The sequence below is a fragment of the Oryctolagus cuniculus genome, chromosome 15 (assembly GCF_964237555.1).
Source record: "Oryctolagus cuniculus chromosome 15, mOryCun1.1, whole genome shotgun sequence".
NCBI lineage: Eukaryota > Metazoa > Chordata > Mammalia > Lagomorpha > Leporidae > Oryctolagus > Oryctolagus cuniculus.
Genome location: NC_091446.1, coordinates 6,373,194 through 6,394,499, shown reverse-complemented (window position 1 = coordinate 6,394,499; position 21,306 = coordinate 6,373,194). Strand labels below are relative to the sequence as shown.

The 21,306-nt window shown below is 58.9% G+C and overlaps 1 protein-coding gene across 10 annotated transcripts in view; it reads right to left on the bottom strand.

Moving 5' to 3' along the window:
- CTBP2 (C-terminal binding protein 2) overlaps window positions 1-19,420 on the bottom strand; it is a 124,567-nt gene extending 105,147 nt beyond the window's left edge. For 2 of the 10 annotated variants that reach the window (XM_070057086.1, XM_070057089.1), the window contains exon 1: window positions 18,700-18,838. The gene's annotated coding sequence lies outside the window, so the exon portion shown is untranslated. Of the gene's footprint in view, window positions 1-10,471; window positions 10,516-15,528; window positions 15,870-18,256; window positions 18,368-18,699; window positions 18,953-19,116 lie in introns of those variants that run through there. The other 8 variants (XM_051833531.2, XM_051833533.2, XM_070057082.1 and 5 more) reach the window with 8 other exon arrangements.
- Window positions 19,421-21,306: the final 1,886 nt, after the last annotated feature.

The following is a 21,306-nucleotide window of genomic DNA, read 5'->3' as shown; positions in this document are numbered from 1 at the left end:
CCCCTCGCCCTCACCTCAGCTGCTAACCCACCCTGGCCTCTCTGTCCTCACTCACAACAGGTCACAGATGACCACCCTAAAAAGGCCAGGATGCTCTGCCACGGACTTCAGCCCGGGAGTTGACCGGCTTCCTCACAGGGTGCCCCAGACCTCAGGGGGCGCCAGTCAGGGCTGCCGCTGCACTAACGAATGCTCTCACCAGCACCAAGCCCCGGCACTATGTGACAGGAGGGGACAGACGAAGAGCACAAAAGGACATTTCTGGCACCAACTAGAAAATTAATAAACACAGTGATCCCCAGTTCACAACTTTTAAAATTCCCAGACTCATTTCAGTAAGGTTTCCCCCATCTGAATGGAAATTAGTGAATATTAAAAACTGCCAAGGAAGTGGGTCGGAGGCAGCTCAGCCCCTGGGCACGACAAGGCGTGCCTGTCAAGCGCTCCCTCGGCGCCGGGCACCTGACCCCACCTCACAGAGCTCACCTGTGGTGCCCACAGCCCCCTCCCCTGCAGAGGCTGCTGACCTCCCCCCACCAGGGAAGGGCTACACTTCCTCTGGACTTCCCACAGACCACCGTCCTTGACCACAGGAAGGTGGCTGGCCCCTACCTCTAGAAAACAGATGAGGACCCAAGGGACGCCCAGGAGTTGCGGCAAGCAGGGAAGAACAGCCACAGCACAAGGTGCACGACCGGCCTGGCTCTCTCCAAGGCCACGTCCCTAGAGCCCGTGGCCTGGCATTCACTCACAGGCCCTCAGAGGTGGGGTCACAGCTGGGCTGCAGCTGATGGAAGACGCACCTGTTCCCTGGCACCTTCCAAGAGGGGCTGGCGGGACACTGTGTGGAGCAGCACAGGGCAGCTGTTGTGAAGTGTCCCCAGGCAGCCAGGGACAATGGCCTTAAATGCACTGAGGCTTGCAAGTGTGGGCCTGGAACTGCCCACTCCCCCAGTGGGGGCCGTCTGCAGGGAGGGGGAGGCGGCCAGGGCGGGAGAGCCCCGGACAGCAGCAGCTTTTGATCTGATCTGCCCAGCACAAGTCAAGGTCTTAAGTCTCAGGCATCCCTGGGATGGCATGGCCGGGGGTGGGGTGGGGGGGGTCCACCCAGTTAAGTCCACCTGGAGATCAGCGCAGCACACAGAGGGCCTTGGACGCCACGTTGTCTCCGATATTCCTGGCCCCCTCACATGTGCATCTAGCAACCTCTACCAGCGCCCGACACTGGCTTTTCCATTATCAATAAATAATTATCCGTCGTGGCCAGGGGCTGGGAGGGGGCCACAGGGGAATTCTCCCTGGTGGTGGGACTGTTCTGTAGCCACATGGTGGTTAACACTGCCAGAATTCAGGGTCCGTTGTTGCAGTGTGGCGGGAAAGCTGTCCCATGAAGGCCTGCACCCCAAATACGCACAGCTTTGAGTCCCAGCTGCTCCACTTCCAATCCAGCTCCCTGCTGAGTGTCTGGGAAGGCAGTGGAAGGTGCCCCTGCCACCTACATGGGAGATCCAGGCTCCTGGCTTCAGAATGGACCAGACCTGGCCGTTGTGGCTATTTGGGGAATGAACCGCACACAGCAGATCTCTCTCCCTTTCCCTCTCTCTATAACTGTCTTTCAAATACATCTATTAAAAAAAAAAACTTGCAGAATTCCATGCTGAAAGGGTGAGTTTTACTGTACTCCTTAAACAGTTAACCCCATCCTAAAGAAACAACAGAAACCAGGGTCAACTGTGGGATCCCACTGCAACGGCGATGGCCTCTCCCCACGCACACCTACAGCTTCCCAGAACTCAGCACCAGCCAGGAGAGCCCCCACCCCCCTGAACGGGTTCTGTTAAACACACTTGCCGACTTCCCTGAAACGCAGTTTGCAGTCGAACAATGGTGTTAGGGAAAATCAGGCAGTGGCCTCCGGTCATTTAGTGACCAGGAAGTGAGGCATGAATTCCCTTTGAGTCCTTTTCCTTAATCGCTCTCACCTTGGGTCCCATCTATCACATGTGGCCTCGTCACACCCCCTTCAGCCTAACTCCAAAGCCAAGGACGTCTCTGCGTGGGTGAGGAAGGGAGCAGACAGGGTCTACGCTTGCCACTGCCGTCCTTACACGACCTTGGTCACTCCAGGATCCAACTCGACCCCGTCCAAGGCAAGCTGCGGACATGGTGCACGGGGCAAGCTGGAGACCTGGCCTCTAGGCCGTGCCACAAACACCTTGATCCACAGAACCAGGGAATTCACACTCACCCAAGGTCACCCAGTAAGTTCAAGGCCCCCCAAGTCTTGGAGCAGACTCCCCACGCCACACCTCTCTAGCTCTCAGGGTCCCCACTGCCAAGAGGAGAGACAGCCTCAAAATGCAATGCCCCCAGAACACCCAACTGCCAGTGTCCAGGGCCACCCAGGACCTCGCCACGGCCTTCACCAGGGCCTGAAGATCACGGCCATTCAGTCACAGCCCGAGAGGAGGCATTCGGCTGAGCACAGCCCCATCCCTGGCACATGGTCTCTGACCTCCCGGGCCCTCCTGTGAATGCTGGGCCCCGAGCAGCGGCCGCTGCACACCCCTGGGATTCCAGATACCCCTGACTCACTGCCTCTGGCCCGACCCCACGGAGGACAACACCACGAATGCAGTCCCAAGCCAAGCCCCTCTTCCCCTTCTCCCACCCCACCCAAACCCCAACAAGCGCTACACCACCCTGCCCAGCCCCTGGGGATGGCCTGGACACCACCTTTGTCCACATCCCAAATGCCAGCAGCTCCCCACCTGGCTCAGTTTCCGGGGACCACAACCGTTCTGTTAAAATAAAACGTCACACCTGGGCATGGAAACTTCTTGGTGCCCCCAGCCCCCACTGCCCTCCGAGTCTGAGCTCACACTGCCCACACTTGTTCTCTTCCCGCCTCCTAGAGATAAACTAATGACCCACGTTTGAGAGCCAAGCATTTACAAAACTCGTTGCACGCAAACCAACCCCTGTGGCAGACTGACAGAGGCAGGGTGGTGGGTTCCTTCGCATCAGGCCCCAGGGACGAGGACCGGAAGTGGGAGTCTGGGGGCTGCCCCAGACACAGGAACTTGAAGGGCACCAGGAACTCCCTCCATCCTTGCAAGGGGTCCCCCCGGCACTGACCCACACCCCCTGCAGTCCACACACTTTCACTGCTGCTTCGCTGACCCCTCCTTAGTCCTCCCTGTGGACCAGCACGCTCCGGAGAGTCCAGCACACAGCAGGACTTCTGTTTGCAGATCTCTGTTAGAAAATTCACCTCAACGTCACCACATCAACTTCTGAGAAACCAACCCAAACTGAGTTACCTTGTCATGTCATGTGACACACGTAAACCCTACGCCTAAAACATTACACATCCATTTTTATTTGATGTACTAAATTATAAAGCTTTTCTAAATCTCTTAAAGGTAGTTTCCCAGTAATGCATAACTGCTTAATTGGGGAGTGTACAAAACATAATTACACTGCCTCACACTACAATATTGCTTATGGGAATACCTCTGTTCATGCATTCCGCTTTATTCTGTACTTAATCTCTATTAAGATGTCTATATGAAAACAGATAGGTACGCTAGTCTTCATAAACACCATAAATCATAAAGTCATTTCTTTGTTAGCCCAAGTCCAGAAGCAGCCCAAAAAGAAACTGCTAGGGCTCCACATCCTACCACTTCCATTCAGGCAGGCAAGCTCCTTCCCAGCCCAGGGTCAGGTAGCCAGGTAACCCCAACAGCACCCCACACTGCCCCCACAATCACTCAAACCATGGAGAGGGGCCCCTATGCCTGGGGCCTCACTCGCCCCCCTCGCTTGTTACCAAGAAGCAAATGGAAGCTCCTCAGCTCTCATCTCTTACCTAAAGACACCCACGCACACCCCTTCAAGTTCAGCCTTCATCTAGCACAAGGGACTTTGTGCCCAAGGCTCTTCAAACCCCTCTCCTGGCCTTGAAATGCGCACAAATCCCTAGAACCTGGGCTATCTAAAACAGCAGAGACAGGCAAAGAGACAGACACAAAGAGATCTTCCATCTAAAAACAGCAAACACGTCAGCACCCCCCCACACTCCCCCCTCCGTTCACTCCCCAAATGTCCCTAACAGCCAGGGTGAGGCCAGGCCAGAGGCAGGAGCCAGGAGCTCAATCTGGGTCCCCCACAGGAGTGGCAGGGGCCCAAGTACTTGAGACGCCACCTGCTGCCCCCCAGGGTGCTTGCTCATTGCTAGAAGCTCGATCAGATGCACTAGGGCTGGCACTTGAGTCAGGCACTCAGACATGGGATGTGGGCATCCCAGGCAGACTTACCCTCTGTGCCAGACCCACACCCCTCCCACCCCCCACTCTTCAGACGCTGAACTGCGAGCCCTGTGGGAAGCCACCACACTGCCTCTCTGTCACAACAGGGCCACCTGGAGAAATACAGCAATCAACACGTGACGCAGGAGTCCACACACAGCCTCCCTGAGTCCTACGGGCTAACAAAACCCACCCACAAGATAAAAACGACTCCCACAAAATGTGTCCCTCTTCATTTCTAAAACAGGAGGTGGTGCCCACAGCCCGCTTCCGAGGGTTGGGCATGGCGATGCGGTGATGCCACAGCCGTCAGAGGGTCCCGCCCAGCTCCTGGGGCAGGAGGTGGTGGACAAGGCCAGCGTCCAAAACACCACCTCCATGGCATCACCTCTGCCCTGCACAGACTTCCAGAGCAGCTCATATTTTACTAACACGCAATTCCTAAGAACGACTTCTTTTCCAGCCGTGACACTTGGCCCAGCCTTGCCCCATAACGACCACTGACTGCTCAGGAGATGAAGCCAAATGTCAAGCGCATATGAAGATGGAACCCACTCCCATTTTAACAGACACTTCTGAAACGTCCCTCCCATCCTAGGATGCCTGGTGACGAGGGAGGGAGCGGAGAATCCCTCTTAATCCAAAGAAGAAGAAGGAGGGAGAAGGAGCAGGGCACAAATCCACATTCTGTCTCCAAATCTACTCATTCCATTTGGGGGCTTATTCAAGTTATATAAAATCCTTTCAACTACTATTCATGCCAAATGTTCAATATCGAGACTCAAGTGTGTGGGCGGCTGGGGGGGGGGGGTTGTTTTTGAAGAAAGACCCTCTGTGTGCTGTTGGCAGGTTCTGGGCTGGCTGCATTGAGAACCACCTGGAGGAGTTTGCTAAAAATACAGATGTTCGAGCTTCCCCACGGGACAGGGGCTGGGAGCCCGGGACACGGCCAGCAGAGGTGTCGGGGAGCCTCTGTGCAGAGGCCACACTGTCCCAGGGACTCCCCAGGGACTGCATGAAGAAGTCTCTCACCACCAGGCCCACAGCCAGCCTCCCACCACTCAGCCACTGCCAACGCCAGGCACAAGACAGAAAGGGGTCCCTGGGGGTACTAGCACCTATCTGTTCTCTCCTGATACATCAGAGCACAGAGCACTTCCCAGGGCTCCCGGGAAGCCCTTAGTTCCAACTTCATGCCCAAGGACTGTACTCCCAGCCAGCCTGCAGGTCTGGAGGGATGAAGCGGGAATATTCCTCATCCCCAGTGACACAGCTCCCACCCCAACTACCAGGGCTGCCACCCGTCCTCCCATCAGTGCCACCCCGAGCACCACCAACACAACTGCAGCAACACGCCAGCACGTCCCACACTGGCACTGGCACCTCACTCACGGGGCGCACTCCCCGGGATGCGCAAACTTGAAAGCTGACCCTGACCCTGACCCTGACCCCTGGCGTTCCAACACCCCCTGCTTCCAAGGGCCTCCCCAAGGACCATCCTGCTTTCCTAGTGAGGTTTTTAACGGCATACACTAAGCCCAAGAAACCGCCGTTCTGTGAAATGACCAGGCCACCCTCAAGGTGACAGTCTGTCTAGCATTTTCCTAAACACAGCTCCCTGGAAGTACCCCTGCACCTCACAGGACCCCACTGGTCCCACCAGGTGCCCAACACAGCCAAGAGCAGGAGCACTGCCCAGGTAGGGAGGAGCAGGTCGCTCTCATGTTCGAATCAGAAAACACGGCGGGCCACACGTGCACACACAGGTGGGAAGAATATACTGGGAAGAGATGATTAGTTGCCACCCAGTTTCTAGGGCCCAGGGTCAGGGGCCTGCTTAGACACCCACCGCCCATCTGCCATCCGGCTGGACCTGGTGCAAAGCTGCCACTGACCAACTGCCCTCCGTGTGCCAGGAGATACACCAAACAAGACTGCAGGAAGCACACGCGCTGCCCTGACCCTGACCACCGACACACAAACTGTGGACTGGGAGGACCAAGGGGGCCGGGCGGACCCCCGTGTGGAGGGAGGGCCCACGGGGAGTCCCCTGGGAACATGGCCGGGGTGCCTGCCTCCACCGCGGCATCCCTGCTCTGTAACGGGGGCACCGAGCCCCACCACGGCCCTGTGTCAGGCACGGCAGTCGGCTTTTTCCTTCCTTCTCTGGAAAGGGAAAGTAGATCTTAAATAGAAAGTAAATATTTTACTGGGCATTTCTTGGAGTGAGCTAATCCACAGTAACATACCACCTGAGAACAGCCCCCCAGACTGCCTCTAGTTCATGGTCATCTCAGCCCCAGGAATCAACGGGAAGACAGCGGCCGCCACCCTCTGCCTTTCCCTACGGCGATGTGCATGGGGCCCAGACATCTCTAAAACTCCAAGGATCTGGGCCTCCCACCTCCAAACACTTCTCACCTTCCCCACAAACCCGGGAGGGTCTCCTGGCCCAGACACCCAAGGACAAGAACTGCCTGTGCCACCCATCAACTCTGTGCCTAGCAAGGGACCGCACACCTTGCACACGACATCAGGCAAGGCCCCCGGAGCCCCCCGGAGATCCCGACCAGGTCAAGGGTGCCTTCTGCTGCCAGATCAGATCCTCTGACCCCTCCGGCTGCCCCAGCCCGGGGGAGGGGAGGGGAGAACTCCAACTCCCTGGTTTACTTGATGTGTATTTCACTGTATCATATTTTTAAAAAAATGTAACACCTGCAATGTGTCAGCCTGTTCTAAGCGCTTTATAAACATTACCTCACTGAATCTGCACAACACACCCTCTTCCTACCGCATCTTACGGATTCAGCAACCAAAGCCTTTTGCAAGCTTAGTGAAAGCCAAGAGTGGGAAAGGAGCCCGGCACTGCTTTCCACCCCTTCTCCACCATGCTTTCTAGAACAGTCCACCCAGTGTGCATCTTGTGGCCTCCACTGAGCTCTAGAAAGTCAAGGCCAGTTCTCCCAGGGCTCAGCCTGAGTCTGAAAGACAGATGTCACAGCCTCCCCCCACCCACCAGGCAGCACCCACCACCAGCAGTCACTACTCCCCCCCCGGGGGGGGGGGTCTGCAGGGAGCCCCAGAGCCAAGCTTCTGCATCTGAGCCTTGACCCTGACATGCCAAGTCATCCCCAGCTTGCAAAACTCCCAGCCAAAACCACAGCCAGAGCGGTCCCACCAAAGACCCCATCCTCTTCCCACTAACCCAGGACCCAGCTCCAAACACAGCTGGCCGCTCTCAAAGACAGAATTAGGGAAAACCATCTCTGCCCTCCTTTCAGAACAGTATCTCAAAGAACTGCTCAGGAGCTAACGTAACACGTGGGGTTTGCCTCTAAGCTCCCAGGCCAGACTGGGATGCGGTCGGAGCACCCCTCTGAACCGTGAGTCACAGACGAGACGGCCGTCCCTGCAAGGAAGCTCGGCCCGGTTTTCTGCGACTTCCTTCACCCGCTGCTTGGAACACAGCTGGCCAGGCCTGGGAAGAAAAGGTTCGCCCACTACGCAGGGTCCCCCTTCAGGAAGACAGCCTCGCTGAGAACTGCAACTTCAGCTCTGCAACCTCCTGGCTTTGGTCAGTCGAAGCCACCTTGGTAAACCCCAGGCTTAGGTGAGAACTGAGAAGGACGGACACATACGTGTGGGAAGAACCCTCAACCCTGAGAGCAAGGTGAGGGTGACATGAAGGAGCAGGCAACATAAACAGAACTCTGTGCAGTCACCGGCAGGACCCGGCCTGCTCCTGTGGCCTGCTCCTGTGGCACCAGTGACAGAGCAGAGGGCCCGCCTCTGCCCCCAGCGTTTGCTGGAGGAGCCTGGACAGCAACCTCAGCAGCTTTTCTGCAAGAGACCCCAAAACCTGGACACGGAGAAGGGGCACAGCTCCTACGCATTGTACCCTCAGGAAGTGACTGTCCACGGGGGACCTGCATGCAGTGGCCGGCCAGCCAGCCAAGGCTGATCAAGCCACAGGGGCCATCGGAACATCTCACACTTAGAAGCCAGCAGCACCCGGCCACCTGCAGGCCCTAGGGCCCAGAGGAAGCAGCTGGCCTCACTGAGGTAGCTCTGAGCAGCCTGGGAGGTGGGGGCTGGCCCAGGGCTGGGCCTGGCCCGAGGCGGGGCCCACCCATGCACCTCCCTTTCAGTGTGGAATGAAGCGGAATGGAGACCTCTTTAAGAACTGCAGGGGGGACTTAAAATAGACAGAACAGAATCATTACCCAAGTTGGAGCGGAGCCAGGACACCGGGGCTAACATGAGCAATTTGTCCAGAGACACCTCCCGGCGCTTTCCCTGCTCGCCCCTGAGTGGGGGCCGAGGGGGGACACCATGGCGACCCCAGCCCAGAGCAGCGCCCAGAGCACACACGTGTTCCCGGAAGGAAGAGCAGGGTTGCAGAGCAGGAAGGCCATCTTATAATTAAAGGAAAGCCTGTTTTTCAGGAAAATCTCTCCCCAGCGGAGGCCTTGCCCTCGAAAAGCAGCCAAGGTCAGCCAGCAGCTCCACACGGCACCACCTGCCACCACCTGCTCGGGGTGCCTTTCAGGTGAGTTAATCGCCCAGGAAGGGTTTGTCTCTGGATTTCTGGACACACCCAAGTTTGTGCCATTCTCTTAGCTGCTTTGAAATGAAGGCAGCTCCCTTTGTTCAGGGGCACGAATTCAAATTCCTGCCTAAGGCCCACACCACACACAGGCAGGGCAGCAACCCAGGAAGTTCACCGGCAGAATCGAGTTCCTCCCCGTGTTCACAGCAGGGTGCAAACAGACCACCCCATCAGGAGAAATCCTAACCAACCTCCTTTCCTTTCCCCTCAATTCCCTGAACTTGTGGCCAGACAGGGTGGGGGTGGGCAGAGTGGGAGGCAGGGGAGAGAGGAGTCAGGGCCTCCACTGCTCTCAAGCCCCACCCCCAGAGAGGGGCACACACCAGAAAAGGGGAGACTCTGAGAAGACCCCCACTGAGATGGCATGGCGATAACCCAGACTGCGACCGCAGCAATTCTCACCTCCTGAAGACCGGACACCTGGTCACCGTGTAAAGCTACCCACACAATCCCAGAATGCGTGCACTCCGCGGGAGGTCGCACGAGACATACCGCAGGTTAGGAGTGTATGGCAGCTAGCGTGGCAATGCCATTCCCACCAGACACCCCCAAATCCCAGAAAAATCCAGGAAACCTCCACCAGCCACAGGGAAACCACAGCCCGCGCTAAACTCCTGGCCCCTCACTAAGACGCTCTGACCCTCGTCGGGAAAGCAGTGACCATCACCTTCGACCTCTGCAGCTCGGTGGCAGCCCTGTCGGCCCTCATAAGGGCAGGGCCAGTGAGAGCCTGGGACCGGGGTGGGGGCCGAGGTGCCATCTACTGGCTGGAGCCACCAGTCAGCAGTCAGCGGCCGCTGTTCTGATCAAGGTGCAATGAATGTACGCGCAAACCCTCCCCCGGCATTCAACTGTGGCACCCTAAGAAAAAGACCCCAATTCAGAACAAAATGAGACATACAGATTCTCAAGGCTCCACGTGCTCTAGAAAGCAGCTTAGGGCCGGGGGGGCGGGGGGGGGGGCGGGGGGAGGAGTTCTGTTTCTAAGGAGCTTTATTTGAATCCTGGGGAAAAACCCGCCAACTTCGGGGCAAGCCTAGAATCTTCCCGCCGCTCCCACGGGCTGGGCTTAAGATTTCCAGCAGGGCAAGGAGAGGCTCCACCCCAGCCAAGGGTGCCTCCTGCAAACAAAGCCACTTCCTACAGCCTGGTTCAAGCCCCAGCTCTACTGTCTGAAATCATCCAGTGAACTAGCTCTGGGCACTAAATAAATGCTCAATAAATGTGGTTCTAGTGCTTCTATAAAGAAGAGACAGCCAGAGATGTCTGCACAAAGATGCAAAACGACAAGGCCCCAGGGGACAAGGGGGTCAGTCGGCTGCCCGGGAAGCAGTGCCCAGTGCAACCTAGGAGGCCAGGATGGCGAAGGCAGATGTCACCTGCCCCGAGGCGCAGTCTGCCGAAGGCTTTGCGAAGCCAGACTTTGGGCGCCTTTTGCGAAACCTGTAAAATACACAGATCCGACGGTTAATCGAGGACGGCGGCCCCAAATGCCCACCCGGGTCAGTAAAGTGCTCCCATCTCAGCCACCGTGCCACCACCAACCAACCTTTCCGAGTGTCCACCGGAGAGGCCTGGGGTGCCCGCAAGCCGTGACCACGGCGAGCAGCCCCAGCTCAGGCGCGCCCTAGCTGAGCCCAGGCCACAGGCTGGGGGCGCCCACCTGGAGTCCCGCGCGGTCTCCAGTCTCCTTCCTGCTGTGGCGAGGCGAAGCAAAAGGGCGCAGAGGCTCCCTGGGCCGGCACAAAAGCCTGCAGGTGGCGCGGGGGCAGGGCGCATTCCCAGGCCAGCAATGACTCCCCCGCAGGGGCTCGGACTTTACAAGAGAAAAGGCGAGGCGCGAGGGGAGGGGCGCTTCCGGTGGTGTCAGGTGCCGCGGGTCCACCAGGTACGGAGCCACTGCGGGGGAGGGGCTGGCCCGCCAGGTGCGCAGGCCCGCGGGGTGGGGAAGGGGCCCTTCAGGTGAGCCCGCGGCGGGGGAGGGAAGGCCTGGAGGCGACAGGCGGGAAGGCCTGCGGGGAAGAAGCCGTCAGGTGTACCAGCCAGGACAGGAAACGCGGAGCCAGGGATTAGGGGGCTTCCCAAGCGAGTTCAGGGGCCTGGAGTCCCTGGAAACCCAGGCCGGTCGCCGGTCCCCGGTCCAGGGCGGGGGAATGCAGCCAGACCCCGCCCCCTGCGAGCACCAAGCGCCCAGGTGCGGCGGGCGGGCCTCCATCTCGCCCAACCTGCCCTCCTGGCAAGGGAAAATCGCAGGACACCGGTGTGGGTTTCGGACAAACGCAGGGGCTGCCCGCGCCCCAGGACCCCCAAACCAGGCCTTGGGAAACTAGAGAGGGGCGCTGTCTGTTTATGACTTGGGGGAGGGGACTCAGTATTTCTTCCTCGCATAAAACAAGAATCGCTCTATTTACCCAGCTCGCAGGAGCGTCGTGAAGATTAATGACTGTGAAATGTTTTTAAGATCAAAAACATTCCCAGATTTTACTTGTAGGCACTTATATGTGCATGCTGATATCCACACAGCAAAACTCACTCCTGCCTGCCTGCCCTCCCTAAGGTTGAAAGAAAGGGATCAGGCAGCCCAGCCCTCCAGGGAAGCTTGGGCTGTGGGGGAAATGTCAGCTCCTCCGGCCTCCACCCCAGCTCCTGCTCCCTCCGTCCCCCGAGGGCACATGAAGCAATGCAGCCGGCAGTGCAGACCACAGGCGAACATCTGGAGAGGGGAGGGAGGATAAAAACTTAAAAAAAAAAAAGAGGTCACCCACACCGGAAAGAATAGGCAGTCGGTTTTCCCCAGCTCCTGGGGCGGGTGTCCCCAAGCCTGGGTGTCCAGCGGGTCTCTGGTGTTTGGAAAGCCTGCACCCACTGGTCAGCCAAGCTCTGCTAGTGCAGGGGCCCACGTGGCCATCTGGCCTGGCAAAGCCTCCATCCTCACCGCACTGCGCGGATGGAAGGCCATGTGACCACGTGCAGGGCAAGGCCAGGCTCCCCAGGGGGCGGTTCTACTCCACTCGCACATTCTCAGCTCTCTCAACCGGTCCTGAGACAGGGTTCTTAAGAGCTCTCTGGGGCCCTGCCCACTGCTGGCTCCGTTGTACTCTAGGTGGGCAGGCCTGGGGCCTGCTGCAACACGGTGGGGGGTGTCCCGATCCAATTAAGCAAGGGGACACTGCCGCCCGCCCTGCCGGGCCCACCAGAGCCTGAGCAGGCAGAGGACAAACTGATTCTGTTTGCATTTCTATTCTCACCACAGTAAAGACCGTCCATCAGCAAAAGAATTAACTCACAGCACAGCATTCCTTTGAAAAGGAAATGTGAGGATGTTTGGCCCAGCAGTTAAGTCCCGGCTGGAGGCCTATGGGAGTGCCAGGGTTCAAGTCCAAGCTGTACTTCCTGCTAATGCAGACTCTGGGAGGTGGGGGGTCAGGGCTCAAGTAGTTGGGTCCCTGTCACCCACGTGGGGGACCCAGATTCCACACTGAGTTCCAGGCTCCGGGCTTTCGCCAGGCCCTGACTCTAGCCCCTGCAGGCATCTGGGAATTGAACCAGTGCGTAGAAGCTGATTCTCAAACAGACTTTTAATAAATAAAAAGGAAAGGTGCACACAAACCCTCCCCCCACGGTACAGCACAGGAACTTCACCTGCTCTGTTCCCCTCTCCCCTCCTAGGCCCCCCTCCCCACCTCTGCCCACTCCTACAGCAGGTACAGGCTTGGTTCTGGTCACTTACACTCACCTATAAAGCGATTCTCTGCTAGCCTCAACTTTCAGCTAAGTTTTTTTTTTTTTTTAACTTGTCGTATTTGGGAGGGATAAAAAAATCTCACTCTGCCAGAAGTCAACCTCTATGACCCGGTCTGTGGAGCCTTCCAGAGAAACTTCCTGGGATTCTGCACTCCATAATGAAGTTTTTGTTTGTTCTGGGCTCGGGCAGACTGCTGGAAGCCAGGACTTCAGGCAGGGCTGGAGGGCAGCCCTGAACAAGCCTGGTGCTCACTGCACAAAGACCCACACCCCATCTACCTGCCAAAGCCTCAACGTGGCCTTCCATGCTTCCGCCACAGCCTCGCTGGGATGAAATCCAGAAACACTGCCACTATTTCCAATCAGATGATCTTTGAGACAGCGGATAGCTCCTTTTAAGGCATAGTTAGGGAGTTGTTTTATCACAAGAAGTAATTTCTGCTGATGGAAGACCACTGTGGGGGGAGGTAATAATAATAACAATAACGATACTGGAAGGTACACTTTCTTTTGTCTTTGGTTTGTTTTAGAAGCTAAAAGGGTGCCCTCTTAGCCCCAGAACTTTCTGGATACACAGGAAGGAGGGATTATTCAGGTTTTCACACCCTCTGAGTGCCAACAAAAACCTCTGGGAGAGGTTATTCAGAAGTTACAATTCCCTAGAGAGCCAAAGTCCTCACTGCCCCACGAATACGAAGGGACCCGTCGTATCACAACTTTTGTGCATAGTAAGTAAGCTCTGCACTACCACTTGCTAAACAGTCACGTAAACAGCTGGCTTCTAAGACCCCGATGAAGGAAGGGCTAGGCCAGACACAACTCCAACTCATCCCCCAAAGCCCCAACCAAGTTGTAACTAAGTGTCAAGACCCTAACCACAGTCAAGTCCAGAATCTCCACCCGTACCCCTGGCTGTGGTGAGAACAGGTCACAGGAATGCAGTCACTCCGGCCACTGGACTGGCCAGGGCCTGGGCTCCCCGGTGGAGGCAGGCGGGCTGTGTAAATGAGGCAGCAGCCGCTCAGCAGGGCACTTGTGCCCAGCAGGGACCCCGTCCACTTTCCCCAAGGCCACTACCAGATCCAAGGCTCAAGTGCAGAACAAAAACACAACTTCCTGTGACTTAGGATGCCTCGGGTTCTGCTGCAGAACATTATCTCTTCCCATCACACTTCAAGAGGGAAAGTTTGCTTTTTACACTTTCCTGGAAGAACTCTACTATCTGTGTTTGGGATCTTTCCTCAAAAACCCTTACGGAGAAGACAAAGCCCACTAAAGACCACCTTCTGAGAAGGCTCTGGAAAGGGGGCAGGTCAGATTTCCCTGCCCAGCAAAGACCCAGGAATGCCACTCTGTCCAGTCTGAAGATTCCGCGTTCTCCAGCAGCCACACTGGCCCGGGGCTCCCATTGTCAACACTCAGCACCAACAATGGCCTGGCTGGCTCTCTATTGTGCGTCCTGCATTCACTGCTGAACCCCCTCTTCTTCTCGGTACACAATGTGCAGAGAGCCCTTCTTTTCAGACCCAAGTGCAGCCATAATTTAGGCTTTAAACATTAATAACGGTAGCTAAAAGGAAACTCCAGATTACGCCCCAACATTAATTTGTGAATATCATTAGAGTCACAATGATGGCTTTTGGATACTCTCCATTAAATCATGATCAAAAGAACCACTGAACACCTCAAAAACGGTTCTGAAGTTTTCAGCAATTATTAAATACAATTTTCCAAACCCAGAGATAAGGTTTTAAAAACCCCTTTCAAAGGTCTTTGATACATATTCCATCAAACGCAGACTTGAATAAAAATTAACTTCAAAAGATGGGTGAGGGCGGGGGCCTTGCATTTTCCAGGGGTGCTGTAACTCTAACCCTAGGCAGTGGAAATGAGGGCAAGCTGACCAGCTGGAAGGGGGAAAGCGGATAGGGCCGGCAGGCCTGGCCGTGGACAGCACACCCATTCCAGCTCTCCGCACCACTCCAGGTTCTCAGAAGGGGAAGTACTCAGAAGCGTGCTTTGGCTAGCCAGCAGTTCACTGGGAGATCCTTGGGGAACGAGACACCCCGATATGTCACCAAATGGCGTCACTTCAGGAAGTACAAGTCCCTCTCTCCAAGTGGTCAGAAACTGCACTCTCATTTTTCAATTACTACAAAAACGCGTACTGCCGTTCCTCTGTGATGGAACTTCCACCTGGATGTGAAAATACTGACAGAGCTGTGCCCTGCCCTTGTGCCTCCCCAGCCGGAGTCCGTGTCAGGGACCCGGGACGCTGGGCTGCCACTCAGCAGGGTACGGTCATGAGCAGGGGGATATACTTTGATGACAGTCCCTCTAGGAGGAAATGACAGCAACAAAGAATGACATCAGGCCACCCTTACCCTGCTAAACTCCTGAAAATTCAGGGCAAGTGTTGGGTACAAACAGGACAACAGTGCTGGTGTGCTTCGGGCAAGTGACACCCTGGGATGGGACCTCAGCAGAAGCCCATCCAGAGAGGTGGCCTTTCTGATGGCCTATTTATTAATCAGTGAATCCAGAAGATTTCCTGCAAGGTGAGCTCCCCCCACTGCACGCACATCCCAGTGCAGGTCTCTACCCTTGGTTAGGGACCTGGCCCTCAGCTCCTCGGAGCAGCTGATTCAGCTGCAGTTCTGGTGGTTGTGTTTACTCTCTTTAAAACATCATCCAGACTTATGAATAGGATTTCTGTGTGCAGGTTTAAAAGTCAAGAAGGAAGTTATAGATTATTCCCTGAAAGGTAATTGATGGACTAGTTAATAATTGTATAGATAGCAAGCTGTACTGTTTCATCTTGTGTACAGGGCCAGGTGAACACGCCAGAGAAAGCAAACTCACTGTGCAGGGACAGAAACAGGTGTGCCCGGGCGAGTCTGAGAAGGCCAAACTGTCTCAAAGTATGTCCCTGGTCTGTTTGTTGTTTAAGTAGCCGGACTCTGCTGCTTTCTAAACTTTAAAGAGACACTTCGGGAAAGAATTCTCCACTGAGTAGATGAGTAAGTCCCCCACACAGGTCACAAAGCATGCCTTGCAAAAAATAAAAAGAAGAAAAAGCATTTTAGGGACAAAGATGTATTTTAAAAAAATCACAGTTAAGAGAAGCCAATTAATTCACTCTGGTCCTGCCCCTCCCCAAGAATATCCATTCAAGGGTCAGTTCACAGATCCCAAGCGAAATCGTAAATAACTCACAGCTCTGCCTCAGCAACCTCCATGGGCTTTCCAGAGGCACAGAGAGAGGAGACGGCAAACCTGGTCTCACCCACACGGAAAACAAGAATTGAACCAAAAAGCACCTAGTCAGGTTCCAAACAAGCTCCAAACCCACGACGTTTTAATTCCCTCCAACAGCTGCATTCCAGGGAGACCTGACTGGGTGCGCTGCCCCTGGGCCACAAAAACCAATCAGCGCCATAAATCCCCCAGCCTCCAGCCCCCATCCCCTCCCTGGGGCAGGGGCAGGCTGGGGGGAGGGGTGACCCAGTCTCCACACTTGGGCCAAACCCTCAGCGCCCCACAGAAATGTGCCGCTTATGTCCTTTGTCTGGCCGTGTTATACTTGATCAAGTATGAACGATTAGACTGGTTTCATGAAAGCCAAGTGCAGTCATCGCTAACATCAACCTCAATGGCAACTGCAAGCATATTTTGCAAGGAGGAGGGCCTGAGTGTTTTTGGTTTTCGTGTTTTTTTGCTTGAAATCTACCATCTCATTAACTTTTCTTTTGGGGGCAATAAAAAGAGCACTGGGGGTTTTCACAGCACAGCTCCTGGGCAGAGATCTGATGCCAGATGGAAGGACATTCAGTGTTTCAACTTTAAGATACAGTTCCTGCTGCTTTAAAAAAAAAGAGAAAGAAAGAAAAAGAAAGCTTGTTTCAATATTAAAGCAGCTCTCACCGAAAATGTTTAATTAACATCTTAAATATTCCTTTATAACTGCTATAAGAAGTACTCTTTGAAATCAAGTGATTATAAAAACAGGATCCTTTAAGTCTCGCTACTTCCAAATGAAAACGATCCACACACATATATAAAGAACCAGGTCTCCCAGCGGTAGAATTCTCCGAAGTACGAGAAAACCAACTAGTTCTACTCGGAGAGCCCAGCACGAGGCGATTCCAAAACTGTCTTTGACCCAGGAGGGGGTCCGTCCCACCCGAGGCTTGGTCGCCGTGGGAGCCCCCCCACCCCAGATACGGCGGCCCCTCCACATCATCCACGTCAGATAAAAATACACCCGTATCCAGAACACCCAGCGGAATTGCAAATAAGGCGTTTAGCATTTCAAATCCCCAGTGCGTATTTATGGAACAGAATTCTCCGATCCACCCGCGAAGCCACTCGCGCCGGCTCCGCGAGTCTCCCGTCTCGCCGGGCACCGGTGGCGGCGTTCACCCCGCAGAGGGCTCGGGAGCCCGGCGTGACGACGTAGGCCGGCGCCGGCACCGCCACGGCCGCCGCGAGCGCGCATTTCCACGACAGAATTTTTCCTCTCCCCCGAAACACCCTCCACGCAGGGTCCCCTGCAGCCGGCTGCCGCCCGGGCCGCCTCCGGGAAAGTATGCGGCGAGCACGGAGCGGGGAGCGGGACCCGCACCGGCGCGCACACGCACGTTCCGCGTCCGCCACCGCCGTCGCCGGCGCAGAGCGAGCCCCGGGAGGGGGTGCGCGCGTGTCTCGGCGCGGCCCGCGGTGACCGCGCCGAGCTCTCGCGCCCGCGGCCTCCCAGCCCCTGGGCGCTCCGCCACGCCGCCGGGCCTCCAGCCCCGGAGAGGCCCCGGCACGCCCCGGCCCCCGCGCGCCTCTGCGCAACTCGCCCGGGGCGCCGGGCAGCGCGCGAGGCAAAGAAAGGCGCTCGCTCTGGGCCGCGCGGTCCGTCCGGCGCCGCGGAGGAGCAGGGGGACAGGGCGGCCGCGGCGGCCCCGCGATACCCGCGCCGCGCCAGGTCCCCGCCGCCCAGGGCGCGCCCCGGCCGGCCCCTCCTGCGAAACTTTTTCCTTTCGGTTCGCCCCACCCGAAAAGTGCGGCCCGGGCGGGGGAGCCGGGGAGGCGCGCGCGGGCCGGGCTCCGGGCGGCCGGCGAGGAGGAAGTGGTGCCCGCGGGAGCGCGGCCGGGCATTTCCTCTGCCCCCGCCCGCGCCAGCCGCCGCCGCCGCCGCCCGGAGCCCGCCCCGGCCCCCCGCCCCGCCGCGACTTTGGCGGGCCGGGCCCCGCGCGGCGGCGGCGGCCGCGGCAGATGTGGCCCGGCTGCCCGGAGGAGCCAACAATGCCGGGCCGGCACAACAAAAGGGTTCCACTTCGCCTCCCTTCCAGCCCTCCGCCGGCGCTCCCGGGGCGCTGCGGGGGTCCCCCGCCGTCAGGGGCCGCGCCCCCCGGGGGCCCGAGCCGCGCGCGCCCCGACTTCCCCGCGGCCCCTCGCCCCTCCGCCCTTCGCCTCGCGGGCGCCAGGCCCGCCGCACCCCGGCGTGCTCGGACTCCGGGTCCCCAGGGACCCGGCCGTATTGTCCCCGCGGCGCGCCGCGCGTTCGGCCCGGGTGGCCGGCGGCCCCCGCGCGCGCACCCACCGGGCTCGGGGAGCCGGAGCCGGGGGCGCCTGGGAACCCGTGGCCGCGACGCCGCCGCTGCGCTGCCCTCCGGACGCCGCCGCGCTCGGGGTTTCTTTCTTTCCTTTTTTTTTTTTTTTTTTTTCCAATCCTGATGGGAAGGAAGGTGACCGCCTACTTCGCATTCATCAACTCTCATCACAACAACAAAAATCCTGGCGCAAACGGCTGCCGGCGGGCGCAACCGAGGGCGGGGGGCGGCGGGCGCGGACCCCTGGGACGCCGTCCGCCCCCGGCCACCGAGGGGACACCCGGGGCCGGGGGCGCGGGCCAAAGATGTCCTCGGATGCCGGCTCCGCGCCCTTCGCCTCCCTCCTCCCGCTCCCGGAGTGGCGCAGTGAGGCGCGGGCACGGCGCCCCCCGCCCGTGGCCGCGGCCCCAGCCCTCCCCCGGGGTCCCCTTACCTCGTCCCGGGCCGCCGGCGTCCGCGGCGAAGGGCGCCCACCCGGGAGGCGGCGGCGGCGGCGGCGGCGACTCCCGCCCCTCCCACCCCACCCGGCGGCGGCGGCGGCGGCTGTGCGCCCCCCCCACCTCAGCGCGGCATGGCTCCCGGCTCGGGGCCTCGCTCCTCGGGCCGCTCCCGAGCCACCTTAAAATGACACACGCACACGGGGACACACACAAAAACTTAATCTCCCGGCCGCGCGCCCCTCCCCCGCCCCTCCCTCCTCCGCCTCCGCCTCCGCCCCCGCCTCTCCCGCCGCCCAGCCTCTTCCTACTTCCCCACCCAGCCGCCCCTTCCTCCGCCCACCGGCTCCCGGTCCCCACCCCGGCCCGCCCGCCCGGCCTCCGGGAGGGGCCGCGCCGCCCGCGTCGCTCACCCCCGGAGGATGCCGGCTCCAAGTTGGCTCCGGGAGGGCCGGTCCGGGGCCGCGCGCCCGCGGCTACTCCGCTCTTTATGCGTTTTCTCGGGGAAGGAGGCGGCGAGCGGAGCCCGCGGGAGGGCGCGCGGCGGCCGGGCCGCAGCTCAGCGCCGCGGGCTGCGCGGGAGCGAGGCGGGAGCGAGGTGAGGGTCGCCGCCCGCTCACTCCTCGCTCCTTTTTTTTTTTTTTTTTTTTTTTTTTTTTGGGCAAAGGCGGGGTCTCTCTTTGCAAACCAATGACACAACCCCACATGGGCCGGCCTCGCCCCTACAGATACTCCTCACTACAAATGGGCGCTCTCGGGGGATTAGCGGCTCCGCCAAAGTGCGCGCTGGCGCGGCGGGCACTCGCTGGCCCGCCCCCGGCCGGGCCCCGCCCGGAAGGCCTGCGGGAGGCGCGGGGGCCTCGGCGGCAGGGGCGGGGGTCCTGCCGCGGCCGCCCGGAGCCCAGCCCGCCCCTCGCCGACCCTCCTCCGCCTCGCCTTCCACGTGGGGCCTTGGGCGCCCGGCCACGTGAGGGGGGGACGCGAGCCCCGCGGGCCCCGGCCCCGTGGGGCCCCCGCCAGGCCTGCTGCGCCGACCTGCCCTCTTCCCGGCCCCGCGCCTGCAACTTCCTGCTGGGCCCCCGCGCCGGCCGCTTCTGCCTTCCCAGGCCCGCGGGGCCGGCCGCGGGGGGCCCTTGCGTTTCCCAAATCCGGATCCGCGAGACCGTGGCCGAGAGGCTGCGGGGAGGGGGCCCCCATGTGCTGGACCTGGCAGCGGCGGCTGCTGTCCCTGCGAGAAGCAAAACATCTCTACACATTTCTAGAAAAAAAAAAAATGTTCTTCCTGTTGCCCGGATCTCGCCGGGCTATTTTTAAAGCCTTGCCCTGGGTCGCAACCCCGGGCCTCGCGGGACGGCGGCGCGGCGGCCTGGGGGCCGGGAGTCGGGGTCCGGGGCGCGCGCGGCGCCTACGCAGTCCCGGACTCCAAGCCTGGAGTCGGGGCCTGAGGGCCAGACACGGCCCGGACTGGCCCCCGCGCCTGTGACCCGCACCGTCTCCGGGAGGGATCTGGGTGCAGGGGGAGGCCCAGGGATCCGCGGCGCTCATCCCACTTCCCTGGGTCCGCCCGCGCGCCCTGCGGGAGCCCGTGTGTGCGCCAAACTAAGCCCTTAGGCTCTGTGGGTTTAAGACCTCGCTGATAAGTGAGGACCTGGACTGAGATGTGCGCAGGAAAGGCATGGGGAGGGGTCTGAGGTCTGGCGTTAAGGGCCGCCATTCTGGGAGCCGGTGGCCGCCTTGGGGCCCGAGGGCTGCGTGCTCTGCGGAGCCGAAGCACCGAAAGCCGAGGTCCCGCACAGCCGAGCTGCCCTCTGCACCCTGAGGCGCGCAGCCGCGGGCGCTCGGCCTTGTTGGCATCTGCGAATCCAACCCCAGCTGGGGGTTTGTGCTCAGGCGAGCCGGGGTGCGGCCTGTGCGACGGGCAGCGTGGGGGGGCCTTGGCTTCTGCTGCTGGTCTTTCGGGAAGCAGGATTTCAGGCCCCCCGGGGTGGCCCGCGCGGGGCCCGGCCTTGTGCGCCCGGAGCTCCGTGCACGTGGGCCCGATTCGGGCTGGGCGGCCTGTGCCCGCAGCTTTGCCCCCCAGGCCCTGGTGCTTGTATCGTCCTGGGCTGTCCTTGGACCCGGGTCTCCGGGGCGCCGGGCCGCGCTTTCTGACTTTCCTGGGCGTAAACTGAGCAAACGTGTCTGCTTCCCCGTCTCACAGAGGAGCTCTGGTTCTGAGTGGTCGCAGAAAAACCACAGAAAGTGTGTTTTCATAGTAGTTGCTTGACTTTCGTGTATTCTATGAATTTTCATTCTGACTTAGACAAATACTAGGTTCTTTGTTTTGAGAACATTAAAAGGAGGCGTCCTCAGAGCCGAAAATTATTTCTTGTCTCAACTGGGCACCCTGCATTTTAAAATAGGCAGTCCCCTGCCGCACCCCCCCCACACACAAGCCCACGAAATACTTCCAATTCCCGGTTGTTTTGTTCTGACACATGTTGCAAACAGACAAGCAAAAAAAAAAAATCCAAAAATGGGGAAAACCTCGGACATTTCTCCCAGGAAGAAGCACAAATGTCCACTAAGCTTATGCAAGGTGCAAGGTGCACAGGTGCACAGCA